The sequence below is a fragment of the Lissotriton helveticus genome, chromosome 1_2 (genome assembly GCF_964261635.1).
Source record: "Lissotriton helveticus chromosome 1_2, aLisHel1.1, whole genome shotgun sequence".
NCBI classification, from domain to species: Eukaryota; Metazoa; Chordata; class Amphibia; order Caudata; family Salamandridae; genus Lissotriton; species Lissotriton helveticus.
In genome coordinates this window covers 307,659,901-307,686,589 of record NC_136058.1, presented here as the reverse complement: position 1 = coordinate 307,686,589, position 26,689 = coordinate 307,659,901, and the positions used below count along the sequence as shown (strand labels likewise).

General features: G+C 50.5%; 1 long non-coding RNA gene across 2 annotated transcripts in view; it reads left to right on the top strand.

Annotated features, from left to right (window-relative positions):
* LOC144807872 (uncharacterized) overlaps positions 1-19,658 on the top strand; it is a 359,493-nt gene extending 339,835 nt beyond the window's left edge. For both annotated transcript variants that reach the window (XR_013606487.1, XR_013606486.1), the window contains one exon: positions 19,413-19,658. This is a non-coding gene — a long non-coding RNA (uncharacterized LOC144807872). The remainder of the gene's footprint in view (positions 1-19,412) is intronic.
* The last annotated feature ends 7,031 nt before the right edge of the window (positions 19,659-26,689 follow it).

Sequence of the window (26,689 nt, the reverse complement as noted above, 5' to 3'; positions counted from 1 at the left end):
AAGATCTCTCAGGGCATGCAACTCCCCTGCCTCCAGGCCAACCTTGCACTAGTGCTGCGGACCCTAAACGGAAGCGTCCTGAGGTTGCAGTTGAAGACTCAGATGCTTTTTCGTGCCTATAAAAGACGTTCTTGGATGCCAAGGCTTTCGAACCCCCTAGTGAACCGGAGGAGAGTCCTGCTGGACCCTCCGTAGTTCCTGATGATGTAGATACACTGGACACTGACGAATCACCTCAGACTTCCGATGGGGAGTCGGAGCGTCCAAGGCACCCATCTCACCTCATCACATCAGCATCTTCAGACCTTAGTGCAGACATGCTCAAACCTGATGTTCTGCTGCATCCACGCTCGTCGCAATGGGTTCCGGCCCCTAAGGTGGCAGCTTATATGGTGCAGAGACTGCGTGTTAGAACTGGCTATTTCTGGTAGGCTAAGGCTGACGCCAAAGCCAGGCAGAAACCACCATTCTAGTCAGGGCAAGGGAGTCACACTCCAAGATAACCCCTGCTCACCCCCTTGGTAGCTTGGCACGAGCAGACAGGCTTATCCCGGAGGCAATGTGTAAAGCATTTGCGCAAGCACACAACAGCAACAACATCCTAGGCACACCACAAAAGGAACTCCACACAAGGTTATATAAAAATAACTTCTGTATTGTCAAAACACATCAGATAGAAATCACACATGTACATTGTGCCAACTGGCACGGGCAATATTCACAAGGGATTATGTACAAGACAGGGCCACATGGGCCACTGTCAGAATCAGCACTTTTAGAACTTAGAATATAGGATATAAAATCACTGTAGCACAAATTAGCAAGTATAGCACACAACCAGTAACTACTGGTAACAGGTAAGTACCACCTACGCAACCCTAACCACCTTAGGAGAATGTCACGCAGGGAAACAGGACCTCACTAGGACCACCTGTACTGGAAAGAACAACCACCTAAGAATAAAAAACATTTAGGAGTTTAAGCAAGAACACATTACACATGATGCATCACAACATTCAGCGGTGTAGGGAAAGAAAACACATGATGCATAAAAACATTCAGAGGTGTAAGAACAAGGAAGACACATGATGCATAAAAACATTCAGAGGTGCCAGAACACAACTCAATAGCGCAAAAACACATGATGCCTAAAAACATTCAGAGGTGTAAGATCAAGGTGCATAATCATATTAAATGCATTACATTTCCTAGCACCACATCACATTGCGCAAAACTGACATTAGGCAATTACCATCATAAGCATAGCAGGTAACCACATTGCGCAAACATCACCTTAGCAATTACTATCAAAAACATAGAAATCACAATGCGCAGAAATCACATACCAGCCCCCTGGCCAACTGGCCATCCAACAAGGGGACTCAAAAACCCTGTGTCCAGAATGTCAGGGCCCGCTACCAATGCAGCGCCAGTCAGGAGTGCGCCACCGGCGCAAAACCTAAATGTTGCAGGTGCCCACTACTTGCTGGGCACCTGGGAACGCCAACAGGGCCTAAACATTGCAGCTGGCACTAAGTGCTGCGCAGCTGTAGAAGGCCTGGCACCACTGTGCCATCTCTGTCCCACACAGGGACTCTCTCTCCCAAATTGCGCCTAAACGGTGCAGCTGCCCACTAATTGCTGGGCAGCTGAGACATCATAACTGCGACAGGGCCCTCACTGGCCCTCAGAGACAAAACTGCGCCAACCTGAGGCCTCTGGCTCTGGAAACAAATATGCGCAGGCTGGAGCCACACAGGCTCTGACAAATATGCGCCCAAACGCTGGAGCCCTCTTGCTCTGGAATCACCTGTGCCCCCGGGGCACCCTGGCTCCTTGAGTAATCAAATATGGCCCCCAACGTTGGAGCACGAGGCTCAGAACCAATAACCATGCCCCCAATAGCGTGTGGAGCGCACTGGCGCTAAAACAACCAAGGTGCATTTTGGCGCGAGCCATCTAGGCTCTTAAATCAATAATGTGCCCTACTGAGCCACACATGGGCTCGGGAAACTAATGGGGCATCGGGGGGAGCCCGCAGGCTCCTTAAACAACTTGACGTGCCCCCTATAAACAAAATGCCCCTAACGCAGGACAATCACAGGCCTACTAGCCCCGGGAACAACTCTCGCCATGTTGGAGCGGCCCACTGAGCACACGGGGCCGCTCTGACTCCATCTCCCCCCTGCACCACTACCACGGAGAACCCCACACTTATCGGGCTCTCCGGGTGCAGGGAGCAGTCTCCGCTCGGTAGGGCAGCAGCGTCGCGCTGCCGTCTCTGGAGCCGGTCTCTTCCTCCTGTGCTGCGGGACCGGCAGCACTTTACATCTGCAGGGATCTCACCGGGACACGGGAGCCCTGCCTGGCAGACGCCGACATCCTCTCTCTCGCGGCCAGCATCCTCTCAATCCCGCCTCACAAGCAGGCGGTCCGGGGCTTTCCCACGTCCTCGGGAGCCCCGTCCAGGATCCGGCAAACCTCTTCCAGCTACAGGAGCGCGGGGTGGGCTCCCGTCCGCTTCCTGTTTGTTACAGGCCTGGCCATGTCCCGCCGCAGCCTGCCTGACTTCCGGGGTCGCGGCTGCGGCCAATAGCAGCGCGGCCCTGGGGTGGGGAGGCGGGACAGCGCCTCACGAAGGATCGGCCCGGCGGCGGTGATGCGGGGCTGAAGAGGGGTGGGCTCCCTCGAATTTAAATATAACGTTAGCACAATTGAAGCGCTCCCAAGCGCTAAAGGAAATTTAAAGCGCTCCCTGCGCTAAAATAGCAATTAAAGCGCTTCCAGGCATTTAGAGGAGAATTCAGGGCTCCCAGCGCTAGAGGAACCAAAGTAAAGCGCTATTAAGCGCTGGGGGCCAAAACCAAGCGCTCCCAGGCGCTAGAGCACAAGTAAAGGTCCATAAGTCCAGCAAAGTCCTTCAGGAGTCATGGGGCTGGGCAGGGCCCAGGGAGGCAAGCCTTCCCCTGGGCCCAAGCGGCAGCACGCACCTGGCAGGATTCAAGTCAGAAACAAGAACATTTTGTAAGGGGACACAGCCCCTTTTTATACTACAAAATCCTTTGTCTAGCAGGGTGCAGGCAGTGTGAGAACCAGCTACAACTGGTTATAGGGAACTCCTTCAGTGTGAGGGGCAGAGGCGACAGCTGCCCAGCAGTAGGTGGAGCCAGCATTGTGGTAGGCAGGCACAGCCCTATTCACTCCCAGGTGCTATCTCCTCCCACCACTCTAGTTGCAGATGCCGTCATTCAACCAAGGGCTGACTCAGACAACCTCCTGGAGGCTCCCCAGCCCCTGTCACCCTCAAACCAGACAGTCAATCCACAAGCAGGCCCAGGCACACTCCTGGAGCCAGGCGCCAGCCAATCACGTGCTAGCAGACTTACTACACACGCACACCCATGTCCAGAAGTGGCACTTCCACACTAGACACATCCATGCTACATACATAATTACGCAGCATTCGATCTCACGAGTTCGCACATACCAAACTCGACCCTGCACTCCCCACACATCAGGAACTACCATGGGCATACATATTCCCCATTCATTCCTATGGGAGGGCAGGTCACTCACCACACATACACAGAGAGCTCACGCACTTTACACTGTACCACAGTGAAAAAGTGCTCAAAGGCCTAAAATCACCAACACCAGGTTCCAGAAACAGGCTAGGAAAAAGCAAAAAGTTTCAGGGTGAACCTGCCAAAAAGGGCCAGGTCCAACACAACCCCCTTCCAGCCAAAACGCAGGGTAGACCAATCACTCCACTGATGGGCTTCCCTGCTTTGGGTGACAAAACATGGACACGGGCCCGCACGGCAGGGACACCCTCCGGTTTTCCCCCACTCTGAACCCACATGTATTTCTCTCAACAAGAGCTCTCTGGCACAACTAGGATACCCTACTGGTACTCTCTAGTCCTCCACGGTCAGGACCAGGCCCTAGGCCATCCAAATGTCAGTGGTCCTGACCAATCTACAGAGTGGGGGGCAGTAACCCCTGGCACACAATAGCCATTCTCCACTCTCCCTCTCAGTGTAGCTACAACTACCACTGATCCTTCAACCTAGGGACCATACCCTCAGGCTGACCAGAGGTCACGGGCAAGAATGCCCCACCCTACCTCTACTTCTGGAGTTCCGCACCCTCCCAGGGAAGCACCCACCAGAACACATCTCTCCACCAGATCAGGACCTTCCTCCATCAACTGGTCTACCACCTGGGATCTGGAAACTATTTCACTTCGGAGGTACAAAGCACACAGCACAGCCCTTCTTCAAGCAGGTGGGGGGACACAGCACACAGCAAAGTCCCCTTTCCTCTACCTTAGTGGAAACAACAAACTGCAGGTGGGCCCCAGATCACACAGCAAGGGCAGCCCCCTCAGTCTCTTCAGCTGATCTACTTTGGCAGAGATTCCTTCTTGACCTGGAAGTTTCCTAATCTCCCAACCTAGGATCTAAACCCTCAGGTTGCATCGGGGTCAGAGGTAAGGACACCATCCCTCTGCACCCCCTTCCAGAGTTCTGCACCCTCTCACCTTGGAGCGGTACCCCTGGAAGCCAAAACCGGTCAGGACACTGATTACAGATGCCCTTCTCTCCAGGTCAGGCTGAACCTGAACCTGGCCTCCCCCCTCCTCGGGGAATGACCTCCAGAGGCCCCACAAATGGTCAAGCACTCTAGACGGTCAAATGCCCAGCGAACCAGGACTTCTGCACCCTCCACTTGGGAGCGGTACTACCCAACACCAGGACCGCCGGAGTTCTTGTTACAGAAACTCCTCATCCTCTAGATACAGGAAGATCCTCCTCAAATGACCTGTAAGTACAGCGTAGGCCCCTGACCCTGGCACTTCCTTAGGGAACCCTCCAGGCCCTGAGACAGGGTTTCGGGCCAACATGGGACACACCATCCCACACTCACTCCGCCTCCACTGAGACAGGACATGAGCCCCTACCATCCTACTGTGACATAGCTGGGCTACACATGAACCTCTTCCGCTACACAGGATCATCAGATACACAAGCCACTACTTTTAGAATCACTCCCTAATGCCTCTGCAAGACATCTAGCACACCGCCAGACATCCACCTTCTTGTCCAGTGCCTCTGCAGGACCTCCTGCACACCACCAGAGGTACACCTCCTGTGCAAGCTCCTTTAAAAAAAACTCACACCAACTCCCCCAGTTCAACACACCACTCATCCACACACTCCCCCTCCAGACTGGTGAGACAGTTCCTCACTGCCCCTGACTCTCAACCTGTACTCCTCTTACTGAGCACCAGGCACCATACTCTGGGAACTGGGAATGGGACTACATGCACTGGACACATTTTAGCTGCCACCACTGGATCCTACCATACTGGGGATCCAGACACACACACTACACTCAGGGGATAATCACCCTCCCGAGCAAGCCATTCCTCCTCCACACTCCCTCTCTTCCATCTACCCACACAGGGACAGGAACAGGGATAGGGCACTGGAACCAGCAAGGGATTCCTTATCTATGGGAACCTCCCCCTCTACTGGCGTCCCGCCCTGTCATTTTCTCCCATCTGCCACTAAACATAATTGCATAAATGCAGCTACTTTTGGGAATGGAATGACGTGCGGAGGCACATAACCGGAAAATGGTGTAATTAATTGTTCCACAGAAAGCAGTTGACACCGAGGAATGCTTTTTTCAGTTTAAAACCAAATAAACACGTCACGGTGTCAATTCCTTCTTTTACAACATCCCAATGTATAATGCCATCTGGACCATATATTCGTCTTCTCTTTTTTGTCGCCTCAACACCCTCCTTCCATGTATGAGTCTTTGGTTATCCAGACGGATTGCCATGATATGCCAGCAAAAGAGCCAAGATATCTAATGTTTTTATTTTTTATTTTATTTTTTATTTTATTTCTATTGTCTCTCATTGTCTTTAGTCACTTATATATAGTGACCGATTAACCTTCAAAATTATCAGGTTACATGAATGCAATATTGACTTGACTTTCCGGTCTCTCTGGAAAAGCGCCGGGACGCCCCGTTGCTGGGGCAGCTGCGCGCTATACAAGTAAATATAACATAACATAACATAACATAAAGCGCAGGAACACCATTTGAAAATGACACTCTTGAGGAAAACAAAATCATCAACAATAATCCCAAACATGTGACTATCTAGAAAATGCAGAGTTTTGTAATGTAGCCAGCTGTCGCTATGGCACTGCGCAAACACAAGTCCTAATCCGCACCGCTGACCAACAATGTTAGAACTGGCTATTTCTGGTAGGCTAAGGCTGACGCCAAAGCCAGGCAGAAACCACCATTCTAGTCAGGGCAAGGGAGTCACACGCCAAGATAACCCCTGCTCACCCCCTTGGTAGCTTGGCACGAGCAGACAGGCTTATCCCGGAGGCAATGTGTAAAGCATTTGCGCAAGCACACAACAGCACCAACATCCTAGGCACACCACAAAAGGAACTCCACACAAGGTTATATAAAAATAACTTCTGTATTGTCAAAACACATCAGATAGAAATCACACATGTACATTGTGCCAACTGGCACGGGCAATATTCACAAGGGATTATGTACAAGACAGGGCCACATGGGCCACTGTCAGAATCAGCACTTTTAGAACTTAGAATATAGGATATAAAATCACTGTAGCACAAATTAGCAAGTATAGCACACAACCAGTAACTACTGGTAACAGGTAAGTACCACCTACGCAACCCTAACCACCTTAGGAGAATGTCACGCAGGGAAACAGGACCTCACTAGGACCACCTGTACTGGAAAGAACAACCACCTAAGAATAAAAAACATTTAGGAGTTTAAGCAAGAACACATTACACATGATGCATCACAACATTCAGCGGTGTAGGGAAAGAAAACACATGATGCATAAAAACATTCAGAGGTGTAAGAACAAGGAAGACACATGATGCATAAAAACATTCAGAGGTGCCAGAACACAACTCAATAGCGCAAAAACACATGATGCCTAAAAACATTCAGAGGTGTAAGATCAAGGTGCATAATCATATTAAATGCATTACATTTCCTAGCACCACATCACATTGCGCAAAACTGACATTAGGCAATTACCATCATAAGCATAGCAGGTAACCACATTGCGCAAACATCACCTTAGCAATTACTATCAAAAACATAGAAATCACAATGCGCAGAAATCGCATACCAGCCCCCTGGCCATCCAACAAGGGGACTCAAAAACCCTGTGTCCAGAATGTCAGGGCCCGCTACCAATGCAGCGCCAGTCAGGAGTGCGCCACCGGCGCAAAACCTAAACGTTGCAGGTGCCCACTACTTGCTGGGCACCTGGGAACGCCAACAGGGCCTAAACATTGCAGCTGGCACTAAGTGCTGAGCAGCTGTAGAAGGCCTGGCACCACTGTGCCATCTCTGTCCCACACAGGGACTCTCTCTCCCAAATTGCGCCTAAACGGTGCAGCTGCCCACTAATTGCTGGGCAGCTGAGACATCATAACTGCGACAGGGCCCTCACTGGCCCTCAGAGACAAAACTGCGCCAACCTGAGGCCTCTGGCTCTGGAAACAAATATGCGCAGGCTGGAGCCACACAGGCTCTGACAAATCTGCGCCCAAACGCTGGAGCCCTCTTGCTCTGGAATCACCTGTGCCCCCGGGGCACCCTGGCTCCTTGAGTAATCAAATATGGCCCCCAACGTTGGAGCACGAGGCTCAGAACCAATAACCATACCCCCAATAGCGTGTGGAGCGCACTGGCGCTAAAACAACCAAGGTGCATTTTGGCGCGAGCCATCTAGGCTCTTAAATCAATAATGTGCCCTACTGAGCCACACATGGGCTCGGGAAACTAATGGGGCATCGGGGGGAGCCCGCAGGCTCCTTAAACAACTTGACGTGCCCCCTATAAACAAAATGCCCCTAACGCAGGACAATCACAGGCCTACTAGCCCCGGGAACAACTCTCACCATGTTGGAGCGGCCCACTGAGCACACGGGGCCGCTCTGACTCCATCTCCCCCCGGCACCACTACCACGGAGAACCCCACACTTATCGGGCTCTCCGGGTGCAGGGAGCAGTCTCCGCTCGGTAGGGCAGCAGCGTCGCGCTGCCGTCTCTGGAGCCGGTCTCTTCCTCCTGTGCTGCGGGACCGGCAGCACTTTACATCTGCAGGGATCTCACCGGGACACGGGAGCCCTGCCTGGCAGACGCCGACATCCTCTCTCTCGCGGCCAGCATCCTCTCAATCCCGCCTCACAAGCAGGCGGTCCGGGGCTTTCCCACGTCCTCGGGAGCCCCGTCCAGGATCCGGCAAACCTCTTCCAGCTACAGGAGCGCGGGGTGGGCTCCCGTCCGCTTCCTGTTTGTTACAGGCCTGGCCATGTCCCGCCGCAGCCTGCCTGACTTCCGGGGTCGCGGCTGCGGCCAATAGCAGCGCGGCCCTGGGGTGGGGAGGCGGGACAGCGCCTCACGAAGGATCGGGCCGGCGGCGGTGATGCGGGGCTGAAGAGGGGTGGGCTCCCTCGAATTTAAATATAACGTTAGCACAATTGAAGCGGTCCCAAGCGCTAAAGGAAATTTAAAGCGCTCCCTGCGCTAAAATAGCAATTAAAGCGCTTCCAGGCATTTAGAGGAGAATTCAGGGCTCCCAGCGCTAGAGGAACCAAAGTAAAGCGCTATTAAGCGCTGGGGGCCAAAACCAAGCGCTCCCAGGCGCTAGAGCACAAGTAAAGGTCCATAAGTCCAGCAAAGTCCTTCAGGAGTCATGGGGCTGGGCAGGGCCCAGGGAGGCAAGCCTTCCCCTGGGCCCAAGCGGCAGCACGCACCTGGCAGGATTCAAGTCAGAAACAAGAACATTTTGTAAGGGGACACGGCCCCTTTTTATACTACAAAATCCTTTGTCTAGCAGGGTGCAGGCAGTGTGAGAACCAGCTACAACTGGTTATAGGGAACTCCTTCAGTGTGAGGGGCAGAGGCGACAGCTGCCCAGCAGTAGGTGGAGCCAGCATTGTGGTAGGCAGGCACAGCCCTATTCACTCCCAGGTGCTATCTCCTCCCACCACTCTAGTTGCAGATGCCGTCATTCAACCAAGGGCTGACTCAGACAACCTCCTGGAGGCTCCCCAGCCCCTGTCACCCTCAAACCAGACAGTCAATCCACAAGCAGGCCCAGGCACACTCCTGGAGCCAGGCGCCAGCCAATCACGTGCTAGCAGACTTACTACACACGCACACCCATGTCCAGAAGTGGCACTTCCACACTAGACACATCCATGCTACATACATAATTACGCAGCATTCGATCTCACGAGTTCGCACATACCAAACTCGACCCTGCACTCCCCACACATCAGGAACTACCATGGGCATACATATTCCCCATTCATTCCTATGGGAGGGCAGGTCACTCACCACACATACACAGAGAGCTCACGCACTTTACACTGTACCACAGTGAAAAAGTGCTCAAAGGCCTAAAATCACCAACACCAGGTTCCAGAAACAGGCTAGGAAAAAGCAAAAAGTTTCAGGGTGAACCTGCCAAAAAGGGCCAGGTCCAACACAACCCCCTTCCAGCCAAAACGCAGGGTAGACCAATCACTCCATTGATGGGCTTCCCTGCTTTGGGTGACAAAACATGGACACGGGCCCGCACGGCAGGGACACCCTCCGGTTTTCCCACACTCTGAACCCACATGTATTTCTCTCAACAAGAGCTCTCTGGCACAACTAGGATACCCTACTGGTACTCTCTAGTCCTCCACGGTCAGGACCAGGCCCTAGGCCATCCAAATGTCAGTGGTCCTGACCAATCTACAGAGTGGGGGGCAGTAACCCCTGGCACACAATAGCCATTCTCCACTCTCCCTCTCAGTGTAGCTACAACTACCACTGATCCTTCAACCTAGGGACCATACCCTCAGGCTGACCAGAGGTCACGGGCAAGAATGCCCCACCCTACCTCTACTTCTGGAGTTCCTCACCCTCCCAGGGAAGCACCCACCAGAACACATCTCTCCACCAGATCAGGACCTTCCTCCATCAACTGGTCTACCACCTGGGATCTGGAAACTATTTCACTTCGGAGGTACAAAGCACACAGCACAGCCCCTCTTCAAGCAGGTGGGGGGACACAGCACACAGCAAAGTCCCCTTTCCTCTACCTTAGTGGAAACAACAAACTGCAGGTGGGCCCCAGATCACACAGCAAGGGTAGCCCCCTCAGTCTCTTCAGCTGATCTACTTTGGCAGAGATTCCTTCTTGACCTGGAAGTTTCCTAATCTCCCAACCTAGGATCTAAACCCTCAGGTTGCACCGGGGTCAGAGGTAAGGACACCATCCCTCTGCACTCCCTTCCAGAGTTCTGCACCCTCTCACCTTGGAGCGGTACCCCTGGAAGCCAAAACCGGTCAGGACACTGATTACAGATGCCCTTCTCTCCAGGTCAGGCTGAACCTGAACCTGGCCTCCCCCCTCCTCGGGGAATGACCTCCAGAGGCCCCACAAATGGTCAAGCACTCTAGACGGTCAAATGCCCAGCGAACCAGGACTTCTGCACCCTCCACTTGGGAGCGGTACTACCCAACACCAGGACCGCCGGAGTTCTTGTTACAGAAACTCCTCATCCTCTAGATACAGGAAGATCCTCCTCAAATGACCTGTAAGTACAGCGTAGGCCCCTGACCCTGGCACTCCCTTAGGGAACCCTCCAGGCCCTGAGACAGGGTTTCGGGCCAACATGGGACACACCATCCCACACTCACTCCGCCTCCACTGAGACAGGACATGAGCCCCTACCATCCTACTGTGACATAGCTGGGCTACACATGAACCTCTTCCGCTACACAGGATCATCAGATACACAAGCCACTACTTTTAGAATCACTCCCTAATGCCTCTGCAAGACATCTAGCACACCGCCAGACATCCACCTTCTTGTCCAGTGCCTCTGCAGGACCTCCTGCACACCACCAGAGGTACACCTCCTGTGCAAGCTCCTTTAAAAAAAACTCACACCAACTCCCCCAGTTCAACACACCACTCATCCACACACTCCCCCTCCAGACTGGTGAGACAGTTCCTCACTGCCCCTGACTCTCAACCTGTACTCCTCTTACTGAGCACCAGGCACCATACTCTGGGAACTGGGAATGGGACTACATGCACTGGACACATTTTAGCTGCCACCACTGGATCCTACCATACTGGGGATCCAGACACACACACTACACTCAGGGGATAATCACCCTCCCGAGCAAGCCATTCCTCCTCCACACTCCCTCTCTTCCATCTACCCACACAGGGACAGGAACAGGGATAGGGCACTGGAACCAGCAAGGGATTCCTTATCTATGGGAACCTCCCCCTCTACTGGCGTCCCGCCCTGTCATTTTCTCCCATCTGCCACTAAACATAATTGCATAAATGCAGCTACTTTTGGGAATGGAATGACGTGCGGAGGCACATAACCGGAAAATGGTGTAATTAATTGTTCCACAGAAAGCAGTTGACACCGAGGAATGCTTTTTTCAGTTTAAAACCAAATAAACACGTCACGGTGTCAATTCCTTCTTTTACAACATCCCAATGTATAATGCCATCTGGACCATATATTCGTCTTCTCTTTTTTGTCGCCTCAACACCCTCCTTCCATGTATGAGTCTTTGGTTATCCAGACGGATTGCCATGATATGCCAGCAAAAGAGCCAAGATATCTAATGTTTTTATTTTTTATTTTATTTTTTATTTTATTTCTATTATCTCTCATTGTCTTTAGTCACATATATATAGTGACCGATTAACCTTCAAAATTATCAGGTTACATGAATGCAATATTGACTTGACTTTCCGGTCTCTCTGGAAAAGCGCAGGGACGCCCGTTGCTGGGGCAGCTGCGCGCTATACAAGTAAATATAACATAACATAACATAACATAAAGCGCAGGAACACCATTTGAAAATGACACTCTTGAGGAAAACAAAATCATCAACAATAATCCCAAACATGTGTCTATCTAGAAAATGCAGAGTTTTGTAATGTAGCCAGCTGTCGCTATGGCACTGCGCAAACACAAGTCCTAATCCGCACCGCTGACCAACAATGTTGGAACTGGCTATTTCTGGTAGGCTAAGGCTGACGCCAAAGCCAGGCAGAAACCACCATTCTAGTCAGGGCAAGGGAGTCACACGCCAAGATAACCCCTGCTCACCCCCTTGGTAGCTTGGCACGAGCAGACAGGCTTATCCCGGAGGCAATGTGTAAAGCATTTGCGCAAGCACACAACAGCACCAACATCCTAGGCACACCACAAAAGGAACTCCACACAAGGTTATATAAAAATAACTTCTGTATTGTCAAAACACATCAGATAGAAATCACACATGTACATTGTGCCAACTGGCACGGGCAATATTTACAAGGGATTATGTACAAGACAGGGCCACATGGGCCACTGTCAGAATCAGCATTTTTAGAACTTAGAATATAGGATATAAAATCACTATAGCACAAATTAGCAAGTATAGCACACAACCAGTAACTACTGGTAACAGGTAAGTACCACCTACGCAACCCTAACCACCTTAAGAGAATATCACGCAGGGAACCAGGACCTCACTAGGACCACCTGTACTGGAAAGAACAACCACCTAAGAATAAAATACATTTAGGAGTATAAGCAAGAACACATTACACACGATGCATCACAACATTCAGCGGTGTAGGGAAAGCAAACACATGATGCATAAAAACATTCAGAGGTGTAAGAACAAGGAAGACACATGATGCATAAAAACATTCAGAGGTGCCAGAACACAACTCAATAGCGCAAAAACACATGATGCATAAAAACATTCAGAGGTGTAAGATCAAGGTGCGTAATCATATTAAATGCATTACATTTCCTAGCACCACATCACATTGCGCAAAACTCACAGTAGGCAATTACCATCATAAGCATAGCAGGTAACCACATTGCGCAAACATCACCTTAGCAATTACTATTAAAAACAGAAATCACAATGCGCAGAAATCACATACCAGCCCCCTGGCCAACTGGCCATCCAACAAGGGCACTCAAAAACCCTGTGTCCAGAATGTCAGGGCGCGCTACCAATGCAGCGCCAGTCAGGAGTGCGCCACCGGCGCAAAACCTAAACGTTGCAGGTGCCCACTACTTGCTGAGCACCTGGGAACGCCAACAGGGCCTAAACGTTGCAGCAGGCACTAAGTGCTGCGCAGCTGTAGAAGGCCTGGCACCACTGTGCCATCTCTGTCCCACACAGGGACTCTCTCTCCCAAATTGCGCCTAAACGGTGCAGCTGCCCACTAATTGCTGGGCAGCTGAGACATCATAACTGCGACAGGGCCCTCACTGGCCCTCAGAGACAAAACTGCGCCAACCTGAGCCCTCTGGCTCTGGAAACAAATATGCGCAGGCTGGAGCCACACAGGCTCTGACAATTCTGCGCCCAAACGCTGGAGCCCTCTGGCTCTGGAATCACCTGTGCCCCCGGGGCACCCTGGCTCCTTGAGTAATCAAATATGGCCCCCAACATTGGAGCCACGAGGCTCAGAACCAATAACCATGCCCCTAATAGCGTGTGGAGCGCACTGGCGCTAAAACAACCAAGGTGCAATTTGGTGGGAGCCATCTAGGCTCTTAAATCAATAATGTGCCCCACTGAGCCATACATGGGCTCGGGAAACTAATGGGGCATCGGGGGGAGCCCGCAGGCTCCTTAAACAACTTGACGTGCCCCCTATAACCAAAATGCCCCTAACGCGGGACAATCACGGGCCTACTAGCCCCGGGAACAACTCTCGCCTTGTTGGAGCGGCCCACTGAGCACACGGGGCCGCTCTGACTCCATCTCCCTCCGGCACCACTACCACGGAGAGACCCACACTTACCGGGCTCTCCAGGTGCAGGGAGCAGTCTCCACTCGGCAGGGCAGCAGCGTCGCGCTGCCGTCTCTGGAGCCGGTCTCTTCCACCTGTGCTGCGGGACCGGCAGCACTTCACATCCGCAGGACTCTCACTGGGACACGGGAGCCCTGCCTGGCAGACGCCGACATCCTCTCTCTCGCGGCCAGCATCCTCTCAATCCCGCCTCACAAGCAGGCGGTCCGGGGCTCTCCCTCGTCCTCGGGAGCCCCGGCCAGGAACCGGCAAACCTCTTCCAGCTACAGGAGCGTGGGGTGGGCTCCCGTTTGCTTCCTGTTTATAGCAGGCCTGGCCATGTCCCGCCGCAGCCTGCCTGACCTCCGGGGTCGCGGCTGCGGCCAATAGCAGCGCTGCCCTGGGGTGGGGAGGCGGGACAGCGCCTCACGAAGGATCGGGCCGGCGGCGGTGATGCGGGGCTGAAGAGGGGTGGGCTCCCTCGAATTTAAATATAACGCTAGCACAATTGAAGCGCTCCCAAGCGCTAAAGGAAATTTAAAGCGGTCCCTGTGCTAAAATTTCAATTAAAGCGCTTCCAGGCATTTAGAGGAGAATTCAGCGCTCCCAGCGCTAGTGGAACCAAAGTAAAGCGCTTTTAAGAGCTGGGGGCCAAAATCAAGCACTCCCAGGCGCTAGAGCACAAGTAAAGGTCCATAAGTCCAGCAAAGTCCTTCAGGAGTTCAGGGGCTGGGCAGGGCCCAGGGAGGCAAGCCTTCCCCTGGGCCCAAGCGGCAGCACGCCCCTGGCAGGATTCAAGTCAGAAACAAGAACATTTTGTAAGGGGACACAGCCCCTTTTTATACTATAAAATCCTTTGTCTAGCAGGGTGCAGGCAGTGTGAGAACCAGCTACAACTGGTTATAGGGAACTCCTTCAGTGTGAGGGGCAGAGGCGACAGCCGCCCAGCAGGAGGTGGAGCCAGCATTGTGGCAGGCAGGCACATCCCTATTCACTCCCAGGTGCTATCTCCTCCCACCACTCTAGTTGCAGATTCAGTCATTCAACCAAGGGCTGACTCAGACAACCTCCTGGGGGCTCCCCAGCCCCTATCACCCTCAAACCAGACAGTCAATCCACAAGCAGGCCCAGGCACACTCCTGGAGCCAGGCGCCAGCCAATCACGTGCCAGCAGACTTACTACACACGCACACCCATGTCCAGAAGTGGCACCTCCACACTAGACCCATCCATGCCACATACATCATTACGCAGCATTCGATCTCACGAATTTGCACATACCAAACTCGACCCTGCACTCCCCACACATCAGGAACTACCATGGGCATACATATTCCCCATTCATTCCTATGGGAGGGCAGGTCACTCACCACACATACAGAGAGCTCACGCACTTTACACTGTACCACAGTGAAAAATTGCGCAAAGGCCTAGAATCACCAACACCAGGTTCCAGAAACAGGCTAGGAAAAAGCAAAAAGTTTCGGGGTGAACCTGCCAAAAAGGGCCAGGTCCAACACTGCGTAAGCCCCTGGATCAGGAAGTGCGTAGTTGCCTTCGTGCAGAGTGCCCGCGTCCTACCCTAGAGGGTAAGGTCGCAGTTACACAGGAAATAGATCCCAAGATGTCCACCTTTTTGACAAAATTTGTAAAGGATCCTAAGAAAGGCATTGATCTCTCCTGGAGAGCATGCCAAGATAAACTCCTGGACACAGCGGGCCTTTGGGAAAAATTCTAGATATGGCCGAGGACGCCAAGGCCTCGGGCACTCTGAATTCGCCGGACACACTCTCAAGTTGGGCCCAGAGAGCGATTATTTTTCTGGGAAATGCTAATGTAGCAATTTTGACTGAGAGACGCAGGTCCATACTCATTAAAACAGACCCTAAGTTAGGTGAGCTAGACACTTTCGAAGCAGGCCCAATCGCGGAGGGTGATCTCTTTGGGGATCCCTTTGTCAAAGAACTTGGCAAGTCTGTCAATACATTTAACTCCTTAGACAAGGCCCAAACGTCAATAAAACGCATCTTCACCCCGCGTGTTTTTGGCGCGGCCGGTCGTGGCAGGGGGTGCTCGACCGGCAGACCCTACAGTAGAGCCTCCTATAAACAAGGCGAGTCCCACAGAGGACAATACCAGGACTCTGACAAATTCAGGAACTTCTACCCGACCAGGGGTTTTCTCCGCCGACGCAGTGGCAGAGGCGGAGGACATGGTGGATACAACAATCACAGAGGTGAGAGTTCATAATGCGACGGGCGTGCGGTTGGGGGGCAGACCAGTATTTTCTTCACAATTGATCTTTGCTTACCTCCGACGCTTGGGTTTAACAAACCGTCAGTGGGTTTCAAATAGAGTACTCAGGCCTACCCGAGCAACCCCTTCGACCCAAGCCTATAGCCTTTACTGAGGCTCAGAAGGTGCTAATCGACGACGAAATCTCAGACTAACTGCAGAAAGGGGCCATTACTCACTCCACTCTACATCCTTGGGGGTTCCTCAGCAACATTTTCTTAGTGGAAAAGCAGGATGGGGCCTATCGCCCTGTAATAAATCTCAAGGAGTTCAACGGGTGGCTCACTTACCACCATTTCAAAATGGAAGGTATTCACCTCCTACGGGATCTTCTTCAGGAAGGGTACTGGATGGTCCGCCTGGACCTGAAGGACGCCTACCTTATGATCCTGATTTTTGCACCGCACAGACGTTTTCTTCAGTTTCAGTAGAGCTCGCAGACTTACGAGTACACCTCCCTTCCTTTGGGCTGTCCTCCGCCCCGTGGTGCTTAACCAAGGTGATGAAGCCGTTGGTGGAGCGCCTCCGATCAGAAGGCATCCGGTTGATATTTTATCTGGACGACATGCTCATCATAAGCAAATTTCCGCGGATGCTGGTGACCCACCTACAAAAGGCGGTGTTCCTCTTGGAGTCGCTAGGGTTTGTTATCAACGAGACCAAATCGGACTTCCTCCCTTTGTAGAGAATGCAGTTTCTGGGCTTTATGATTGACTCGGTGGCGGACACATTGTCTCTGCCCTCTTGGAAGCTATCCAAAATACGAGCTGAAGCGCACTCTGGCAAGGCCTACAATTTTGCTACGACACTTAGCCAGGGCGGTAGGCCTTCTGTCGTCATCAATTCAAGCAATATTCCCGGGTCCCCTGCTCTACAGGGCCCTGCAACGTCTCAAAACTTTTCACTTGCGCAAAGGTCTTACCTACTCTCAAGTTGTTCCCCTCACAGAGGAGGCCAGAACAGAGTTGCAATGGTGGATAGATCATATGTAGGCCTGGAATGGCCGAGCAATATTCGGTTCCAAGCCTGATCTGGTAATAGAGTCCGATGCCAGTAGCATGTGCCTCCACATCAACTGCTTGGAGTTGATGGCGGGTTCATTTGCAGTGACGTGTTGGACAAAGGACAAGGTCCAAAGCTGTGTTCTTCTCAAGATGGACAATGTGGCAGTAGTACGCTACATCAACCATCTCGGCGGGACCCGATCCAAAGCGTTATCCAATCTAGCCCGCGATCTTTGGGAATATTGTCTGTCCAATCAGATATCCCTGTCAGCGGAGCACCTTCCAGGGTCGTCCAACCAGGTGGCAGATTGGTGCTCTAGTCACTGGAAGGTCACCAGCCTATGGCAATTACAACCCAGTATTTTCAGGGAAATCCATGCCCGATGGGGTCCGTTCTCAGTGGACCTCTTTGCCTCTCGGCTGAACACCCAACTGAAACGTTACTACAGCTGGCGACTAGATCCGGAGGCATTGGGAGTGGATGCTTTCCTTCAGGATTGGAGCAAGGAACAGGGTTATGCGTTTCTCCCCTTTGCGATGATCATGAGGTTATCAACCCAGGTAAATGTAAATGTAAATGTAAAAAATTTAAATTGATACTTGTATAGCGCACTACTCACCCGCAAGGGTCTCAAGGCGCTTGTACGAATACCGCTGTGGAACCCATCCTGGCTTTCCCTGTGAGGTGTTCACTCCTGGGCACCGCCAAGGTGGAGGCCAGGCATCCTTAGCGTTGTGGGGGCCATTGTGGAGATTAAGCAAGCTATTGCCCAGAGTTGCAGAGTGGGACTCCATGATTGGAATAGGCACCGAGGCGAGAATTATCAGGTCTGTAGAATTTTGAGCCCAAGACCCGCCGAGGCGGGGAATTGAACCCAGGTCCCGGGCCAGATCTCTGCATCAGGGTCTGCCGCTCTAACCATTGAGCCACACTTCAGGTGGATCTGGTGGTGATTACCCCAGTCTGGAGGTCGCAAGCCTGGTATCCGGTTCTGATGGAACTTTCCTGGGATTTTCCAATCCCTCTACCCCTCAGTCCCGATCTCCTCAAGGATCCTCATGGGAATTCTCACCGCCTTCTGGCCACAGGCAGTGTGCGGATCTGATGGGGGCGGACATTGTCCACATCCTAAACTTCTTAGCCTCACTGGCGAAAGAAGGGTTGGCTTATAGGTCAATTAATACCTTTCGTTCAGCGATCTCGGCAGGCCACGTTCCACTGGATAATCGCCCTATTGGGAAGCATCCTTTGGTCTGTAAACTATTGAGAGGTATCAGGTTATTGGTCCCTCCGGAGCTACGTTACTCAGTTTTGTGGGATGTGAAAAAAGTTTTGAACCTGTTTCGATCGTAGCCATCTAACAAATATTTATTGAGGAAACAAATGTTAACTAAACTCGCAATCTTGCTGTGTTTAATTTCTTGTCGAAGGGTTTCGGACGTGCGGGCCTTAGATCTCACAGGCCGGGTTTTCACTCAGGATGGAGTTACCTTTCACATTTCTAGGCGTACTAAGTGCAGTTAACGTATTGTATCCTATCCTGCATTTCTGGACGTCCCTAAATTGTGTGTGTTTAGAGCGCTCAAAGCCTATGAGGTTGCAACAAAAGATATATGCCCACAGGGCGTCAAACAGTTGTTTATTGCTCTTAAAAAACCACACGGGCGGTTTCGTCCCCTACTATTGCGAGATGGGTCCGCTGGGTTATGCAGGAGGCTTGCAAAGATATCTCCCGCTTTGGAGCTCATTCTGTAAGGGGTGCAATGGCGTCCAAGGCTTTTTCCCTAGGGGCGCGACTCGAGGACATTCTGAATGCTGCGGACTGGTCCTTGGATTCTACCTTCAAAAGATTTTTACTTTAAACCAGTGGTGTCACTAGCTTCTTTGGTGGTGGACAAGCTTTAATCTAGCCTAATCAAAAGCCTCCGCTCCTGACATAGAATGCAAAATTTCCTAGCAAACGTGCTGGAAAGTTTAAATTCTACTAAGGACGCAAAGGTGAGGATTAGCCCATCTGGTCTTCATTCGAACCCTCCCAGAATTCTGTGTTTGTATGTTGAGTAAAATCTTTGCGATGAAAGTCCTCTACTATGACCTGTTGTTGATGATATTGATACTCTTGCCAGTTAAGTGATGTTAAAGTAGTTTCATAGGAGTTACTCCCCAGAGTTTACTTAATGTCCTTATCTCTTAGGTTCGGATACTGGCAAGCAGGAATAATTTGAAGACTACCATGAAGGGGTCGCAGGAAGAAAGAGGAAGATAGAGCGCCCACAGAGGAAGATGTGAGGCGTCCTGTCATGGGATTGGCTGATACTGTGTGAGGACATTTCTGTTTCCATTTCCCTGTGTTCATGGGAAATGTGGTTCTAAATGTAAATTATGATCCTTTGAAAGGCTGCTTGCTGGAGTACAATAAATGAAGAAAGATACAGCCTAACCCTCGCCTCCACGTCCTTAATAGAATTGAAACTTTCCTGCACGTTAGCTAGGACATTTTGCATTGTCCCATTGAAATCTGATAGATTTCACTGCACCACTCCCATGAGGCTTTCTTAGGTGGGGATGCCCACCCTACATGCATCAAAAGGCATGTGTAAGCAATAGAATTGCATCGGAGCCCGAAATGCATCGGAGCATTTTGGATTACAATTGATATACATCATATAGATATGAGTTCAATATCTATACATTTGTGAAACACTGAAATCTTCCATAAAATAATACAAATGTGAAAATAAAGCCGAACTTTGAAAAACCACAGAGTCATTGCTTATGAACATCCAGGTGTGCCTCTATGAGGGGATGTAATTGCAATTCTATTGCTTACACATGCCTTTTGATATTTCAAAGTGTGAGACGGTCACACTACCCTCGAGAGCACCCTCTCCAACGTAACTTCTAATTAATCCTTACAACCAACCAGTGCAGTGCACCTACCACCCTTTTTTACTGTGTCACCCTACATGCATCACACCTGACGCAAGTATAATGTGGCATAGAGCTTTGAAATGACATGCATATGCCTAGATGTGTTACTTTGTAAATATGGAGCAACGTGGTACAAGATTAACGCTGCAAGTACATCAAGAAAATGACACACCATCGGTGTTAAACTTTGAGAAGGGGCTCATGAATAAGCCCCTTTGTCTTTTTCCTGTACGTTGGCGCACAATGGCTGCCAGACGCCAATGCCGGCACCCTTGCGCCATGGTGACTGTGTTGCGGAGTTGATTCATTGATTCATGCTGTGACTCCATCTCTTCTCGAGACGTCTGCAGGAGTGAACCAGTTGGCCTTCTTGGAGTGTTTTTTGCCTGGATGTTCTTGAGGAGTGCCAGAGTGTCAGCACAGTTCGAGATCCATCAGTGCTGGCATGATATATACAATGATGGATGATTCCTCCCAGATACGATAAAATAAGTATATCTATCTTTATATGCTACAGTACATATAGTACTTTCACAATGGTGAAACTGAAAATAAGCAAGCAGTGGGAGATGTGATGATTTTGGGATCCTCCCTAACCTAGGGGGAGTACCAAACTTAAGCTTTGAAAACAAAAAAAGCACATCTTATTGAACGATTTAGTTGTGGTCTCATCCTCTTAGGACAAACCCAAACATAGTTATTGGCAAAAAAACATTCCCAACCAAAGGCCCTTTCAAAGCATTATGGGATGAGATTAGTAGTGGGCAGTGAATATTATATAGTATACTAGCAGCCCTTCACGACATTGTCCGGGTATGAATTGCTGCCGGCCAGTAGTATATTGTTTTGTAGGATTTCGTTTTGATAGCATTTCTTCACTGTGACAGGCCTGTGAAACGCTCCGATTCACTGTGCACTGCTGATGCACTTAAGAGTGCGCATTCAGTAGTGTGTGAACTCGAGTTTCCCTACTTTATTTTTCCTTGCAATATTATATAGCGCGAACTCGACAACATGGCATGAGCACAATTTACATTACAGAAGAACACATTAATTTGTGGTAGGCACGGGGAGACAAAGCGATTTGCCTGGAATCACAGGATGTTGAGCTGATGCCGAGATTCGAATGTAGCTCCCCAGCTCTAAAGTTCGCAATTCTAGAACTTGTGGTGGGAGGTGTGTTTAAAAGTGTATGTCGGTGCAGGCCATCAATGAGAGAGACCTGTACATTTTTCAAATCGGCGGTGAAAAAATATGAGTATTTTGCTGGAGATGTGGGCCGCCGTACCACCAATGTACTTACCGGGGGAGGGTAAACACCCATTATTACGCAACTTTCATTCGGCATACCATCACTCCGCATACTTTCATTATGAAAGTACCATGACTCCGCAATGCCATTATATTGCATGGCATTACATTTTATATGCTTACATTTACAATGAAATTCGTTGTAAATGCATGAATGGTAAAAGCATGATTTTTTTAATGTTTGGATAAGGTAAGTATGGGTATATGGGTATATGTTTTGGGGTGTTAGGGTATTTTAAGGGTTCAGATATAGTTTTGGGTTATGGGGTACAGGGGTAGTTTTAGGGATAGGTATGGGTTTTGGGCTAAAGGGGTATTTTTAGGGTTCAGGGCTAGGTTTGGGTTTTGGGGTATAGGGGTATTTTTAGGGTTCAGGGGTAGGTTTGGGTTTTGGGGTACAGGGGTATTTTTAGGGTTTAGGAATAGGTTTGGGTTTTGGACTACAAGGTATATTTATAGGGTTAAGATGGGTTAGAGTTTAAGGGTGTTGGGGTATTTTAAGGAGTTAGGGTGGGTTTTGATTATGGGGTGCAGGGGTATTTAAAGGGAGCAGGGTAGACACCCGAAGCTGGAATGAACAGAACCTGGGAAGAAAAAACAAATAAATATTTGGCACAACGCTCGCTTTTTTTCCCCCGTAATCCCGCGCCCGCACACAGCACACAATATAAGACATGGCATGAAGGGCGGAATGTGAAAACAGCAGTTGATGGACAGAATGCATAACAATGTCATATATTCACCCCAGTAGAGAAATCTGGCCCTATGCCCATCATCTTTTTGCACTCCGCATCACCCCAGTTCAGATATGGCCATATGCAAATCAGCCTTGACTTTATGCCTCATGGGAACAGTCCAGCCCTAACTGGCAGGCAATGACTTTCCTGCACCAGAATCAAGTATCCTAGGACCAGTTTCTGGCTATCAGCCGTTTTCAGCCAGAACAGCTTAACTCCAGTGGTCTGGAGAGCATGTGACTCACGTCCGAGCATACCCATCCCACTCGGGGTGACAAATGCAAAAAACAACAGCTGATGGACAGAATGCAGAACATTGTCATACATTCACCCCAGTACAGAGATCTCGGCCTAAATCCATTGTTTTTTTGCACTCCACACCACCCCAGTTCAGACATGGCCATATGCAAATCAGCCTTGACCCTTTGCCTCATGGGAACAGTCCAGCCCGAAGGGCGGAAAGTACCACACGCCCCCAGCATTTGTCACGCCCCCCAGCACAAGCCCACAGCACAACGCAGACACGCCCACAAGGGACTACTTTGCTGGCACGGTTCTTTTACCTTTTAAATGTATATGGGGGCGTCTGCATAGCCTATGTCCTTCTGCTACAACTGCCCTTTCCAATGCTGTTTTGGGTGTTGTGATTGGTGCTGTGGTTCCTGAGATTACCCGCCTCAAAGGTTTGGGCTCTATCTTTATTATATTAGTATGGACAATATCAAAAGAATTCTACAAAGAGCTGCAGTTCAACTGGTGGTTACTAGATGTCCCTCACGAGTCAAATGCAAATGCTTGATGAGAGGATTTCAATGGTTTTGCATTTGACTCGTGAGGGACATCTAGGGACGACCAGTGGAACTGCAGCTTGATGTAGAAATAATTTCAATGCTTTGCATTTGACTCGTAAGGGACATCTAGGGACGACCAGTGGAACTGCAGCTTGATGTAAGAATAATTTCAAAGCTTTGCATTTGACTCCTGAGGGACATCTAGTAACAACTAGGTGAACTGCAGCTCTTTGTAGAATTATTTTGATATTGGATACTATAATATTCACTGCCACTGCTAATCTCGTCCCATAATGCTTTGCAGGGCCTTTGGTTGGGATTGTTTTTTTGCCAATAACTGTGCTTGGGGTGGTCCTAAAAAGATGGGATCACCACTGAAGTTCAACAAAATTTGCTTTTTGTTTATGCTCTTTGGGTTCAAGGCATCTGCTTGGTGCTCCCCCTAGGTTAGGGGGACCCCAAAATCATTAGCTCTCTCATTACCTAATGGCATCTTTGTAAAAGTTCATTTTTGTGAATTGTTTATATGCTGTTAACCAAGTATAATTGCTAATTTAAATGGTTTGAGAATATTGTTGAGTTAGATGCTACACTACATGATTAAGTACAGTTCTGGTACTGTTCTATGTACAAAGTGTAATTAGTACAAACTTTGCATAGTATTAAGCCCAGGGTTATTCTGGATATGTGGGTTGGTGCAGTGACTGTCTGCTTGAGTCCAATGTTGTGAGGATCTCCAGGAGGGTGGAGGTGTTCTAGTCAATTGGATTGTCCAGGTGGAAGCTGAGGTCTCTGAGCAGGATTAAGTCGGTGGATTTGAGAGCCTGGGGTGCGATGACATCTACAATATCATCTGTGAATAGGGTGACATGGGCCGGGGGGGGGCGGCTGTAGATGAGGGTGCTTGCTGAGTGTGGTGTTGGGCTTGGTCGGATCTAGAAGTGGAGGTGTTCCATGGTCGCCGTAGGGTCAAGAGAGTGCATGGTCACTCAGAGTGTGTTCTTGTAGATGATGGTAATGCCTCCTCCCTGGCCGTCGGGGGTGGTCCTTGCGGTTGATGTTGTAGCCGTCAGTGGTGGCGATGTCTGGTCTGGAGCAGAGGTTGGTCCAGGTTTACGTGAAGAAGGTGATGTCTGAATAGTTGACGTTGAGGAGGTCCCAGATTTCTGAGGCGTGTTGGTGGAGGTACCACACGTTGAAGTGGATGCAGTTGAGCCGATCAGTTGCGCTGTTGTTCTGCTGGGCAGTGACTGGCGCAGGTGTATTCTCAGTTTTGGCAGGTGAAGGGTTCAAGGGTATTCTTTGGTGATGCTAGATGGCAGGCAGCTTGGCGTACAGGGTTGAGTGTGAGGAGGGGCTAGCGTCATAGCAGTGGAGTGTCCAGGAGGCAGGCTCCCCGGCATTGGACGCGGTCCATGCGTGGGTGGCGCAGAATGACTTGCCTTTGGTACCCATTTGGCGCACCAGTGGCACAACCGCTGCGCATGGCCGCAGAGCAGCTGCCATTAAGTAGTACTGCGGGGGGCTGGTCATCTGGGAGGCAGGAAACCTCTGGGAGGGGACGGGCTGAGGGCGATTGCAGCATCAGTGAGGGAGAGGAAAGGGGGAAAGGAACTGTACAAAAGCACATGAAAGACAAAGCCAAACAAAGCAAAAAAAAAGAAGAACAAAGCCATAGGTAGAAAGCAACGGGGAAGAGCAGAAAGATGGACGGGAACAGCAGCAAAGAGAGTCACGAGGGAAGACAAGCAGCAAAGCAGTGACTCTCTACCACTGGACCAGCGACTTTGAGGGGCATGCAAGACCATGCGGGTAAAGGAGGGCTTCAAACACCTGACCTCAGGGTCAGAGGATCCAGCAGCAGCAGATAGCAGATGGGGACAGAATCAGCAGGTACCAGATGGCACTGCACTGTGGGAAGAGCAAGTTCACTAAGGGATAATCCCCTGTACACCCAAAAGCTCACTACCAGGGGGCAAGGAAAGGCAGCACCATCTGGTTACCTCTTCCAGTCTAACAGTGGTGACCTGATTCCATGTTCCCCAGTTCCCAAGCTTCATACCCAAGGGCCGGCCTCTGTGACACTGGCACCCGCTGCCAACAATGGCCGATCTCAGCAACTTGAGCCAGTTAGTAGAGTCCCCCACCAATCTTGAGCGGTGTCCTCGACGATGCACGTCCTCCGCAGCACAGAGATAGCTCAGGAGACAGTGTGCACCACCCACAGAATCTAGGCCTGGACTTCCAGGCCTCCTCCGCTCCCTGTCCCACCTTCTCTTCACCTGGACATCGACACCAGGGCTCAATGTATCGCGCACTCTTTGAATCTGTAAATCAGCCAGCAGGTGCCTCATCTGGGTGAAATTTCTCAAGCTTGGGTATGGCAGTCACCATCAGGTCCGCCGGGGAACCTCCCGATGCAAGTGCTGTATCAGGGCACCCTTAGGCGCACAGTTGCAGTGCCCCCACCACAAAAGTCTGGCACAGTTCAGATCCCTCACCCTCCACAGCATTCGGCCAGCGACACATCCTCCTGCCTGTGGTGCAAAGAGGCGCAGCTCACCATTGGCAATCTCCTGCTTGTACCCCGGTGTAGTGGTGGGATGTGTTATGCAAAGCAGACCTTCCTACGTCGGTGCGCAGGAGCACCTCTACCGATCACAGCATCAAGGGGTGCCAGACGGTCTTCTCACACAGGTCAGCAACGTGTCTCCATGCAATCTGCCAGACTTCACCACCAGGTAAGGGCGATCGCTGAAGCCTCAATTTCCTGACACGGCCCGCCTCCACAATCAGGCTACTGCAACTTCGGAGCACCTCCAACTCCGGGTCTTAGACAAAGGCCAAGCAAGAGCTACGGGCCCTGGGAACTGTCCACCCTTCAAGGCTTCGGCTGCCATGGAGTCGCAAGCCAAGCACAACAAAAAGTGATGCATTGTCCACGATTTTGCATTTCCTCTTTTGTTTAAGTGCAGGATGGGGGACCGTCCTGCACATAAACAATCATAGGCAATTTGCTGTTTCTATGTGAAAAACAAGGAGAATTAAAGCATTTCTCCTCAGTCCGCTTTTTTTTAAGACCAGGTTTTCCCTGATTTTAATTTTGGCACTGCCTCCTATTTAAGTTGCTCTTGTAAATAGGGGGCAGTGTCAAAATCTATGGGTGTTGCCGTGGAATGCCCACCACAGCACCCATTGCCCGCCTCTTTCACGCTAAGTTTAGCATTAAAGTTGGCATTATTTATAGGCAGCATTATGCCACAAGGCATATTTACAAGAACTTAATGCCGCAGTAGCGTACATTTTTAGACATTATGGCATTTTTTATTGCCTTATGTTATAAACGGGGTAGCTTGGCGCCGAGCGGGTAGGTTAAACTCTGGAGCAATGTGTAAAGCATCTGCGCAGCCCACACTCAAGGCGACACCCTTGGCACACTACAGAAGAGACTCCTAACCAGGTTGTATAAAAATAACTTGTGTATTCGGTAAAACACATTGTAGAACCATCACAGGTACATATACATTGTGCCAATCAGCACCAGGTAGCAATTTACAGTGGATTATGTACAGGGCAGCACCAATCGGGTTGCTGCCGGAACCATTTCAAAGTATAAATCGTAAATGCAACCATCAGTAGTATAGGTATAACAGCCAGTACGTGCTGGCCAGACCATGCACTTAGCGACATTGCCATAAGCA